Source organism: Saimiri boliviensis, chromosome 16, assembly GCF_048565385.1.
Source record: "Saimiri boliviensis isolate mSaiBol1 chromosome 16, mSaiBol1.pri, whole genome shotgun sequence".
NCBI classification, from domain to species: domain Eukaryota; kingdom Metazoa; phylum Chordata; class Mammalia; order Primates; family Cebidae; genus Saimiri; species Saimiri boliviensis.
The window spans coordinates 48,759,864-48,761,378 of NC_133464.1; the positions used below are offsets into that span (position 1 = coordinate 48,759,864).

At 34.7% G+C, this 1,515-nt stretch overlaps 1 non-coding gene across 1 annotated transcript; it reads left to right on the forward strand.

Moving 5' to 3' along the window:
• The first annotated feature begins 543 nt into the window (after positions 1-543).
• Positions 544-707, forward strand: LOC120365867 (U1 spliceosomal RNA). The gene has a single exon (XR_005580706.1). It is a non-coding gene; the product is annotated as a U1 spliceosomal RNA (small nuclear RNA).
• The last annotated feature ends 808 nt before the right edge of the window (positions 708-1,515 follow it).

The following is a 1,515-nucleotide window of genomic DNA, read 5'->3' on the forward strand; positions in this document are numbered from 1 at the left end:
TGATAGAGCAATCCTATTTTCAAGCACCAGCATGATTTCAAAATTTTCCTTTATAGGCCCAGTCCATTCTGGGTAAAGTAAATCTATTCCACTTTTTCAGAGATAAAACCTACTGCCAGTTAAAATCAGCTTGATAATATGAATAACACTAAAAAGATCAATCAGAAAGATGACTCAAAATGCTGATTTTTGAGAAATTTGAAGAAATGCTTTTGGATGACAATTATCTAAAAAGAGATATCCAAAAGGAAATATCAGAGGTTTTAATTCTAAAAATTCACATTGTTGTGCATTTGTCAAGCATTATTAGTACTTTCTTATTTTTTTCTCACTCATACTAGCTTGGGCAGCTGCTATGGGTTAAATTGTGTCACCACCAAAAAGAAATGTTGAAGTCTTCGAGTACCTCAGCATGTGACCTTATTTAGAATTAGAGGCAGTCAAGTTAGAATTTGATTATTAGGGTGAACCTTAATCCAATATTGACTGCTGTTCTTATAAAAATAAGAAATTTGGGAACAGTCACAGACATACACAAAAGGAATACTTACCTGGCAGGGGAGATACCGTGATCACGAAGGTGATTTTCTGAGGGTGAGACTTATCCATTGCACTCTGGGTGTGCTGACCCCTGTGTTTTCCCCAAACGTGGGAAACTGGACTGCATAATTTATGATAGTGGGGGACTGTGTTCACACTTCCCCCTGACTTTTTGAAAGAAACAAAAATTAAAAAACAAACAAACAAACAAACAAAAACAAAGGAAATCTATGTGAACACACATAAAGAAAAACATGGCTACATGACTGGACTGATGCATTTATAAAAGAAGAAGTGCTAAGGATTACTGAAAGATACCAGAAATCATAATTGGTGAGAAGGGATTCTCCCCTAGAGCTATTAAGAGAGTATCACCCTAGCAGTATTTTGATATCAGACTTCCATCCTCTAGAAATGTGAAGTGATAAATTTATGTTGATGTAAGTGGCCAAGGTACTGGCAGCCCTAGGAAACAGAAATATAGTAGCTTATCTACTTTTTATTAAATAATAATTTTAATAAAATATAGTACACTCAGCCCTCTGTATCCAGGAGTGCCACATTTGTTAAATAACCAACCTTGGAATGAAAACAATAATAAATTAATTAAATAATCAACAAAATATACAAATAAATACAGCATAAGAATAATTTACATGACATTTGCTTATGTTAGGTATTATAGGTAACCTAGAGTTATTTAAAGTATATGGGAGGATGTGTGTCGGTTATAAATACTATGCCATTTTATATTAGGGACTTGAGAAATCATGAATTTCTGTGTCTGCAGGGGCCCTGGAACCAATCCTTTTTGAGTACCCAGGGACAAGTATATTATGAAATATCTGCTTGTAATTAGATAATCTTGGAAAAAAATGTAATACCAACTGCTGAATTACTGTCATGACAAGATAACCTTTAATGACTTCGTGTGGTGGCTCACACGTATAATCTCAGCACTTTGGCAGGCTGAGG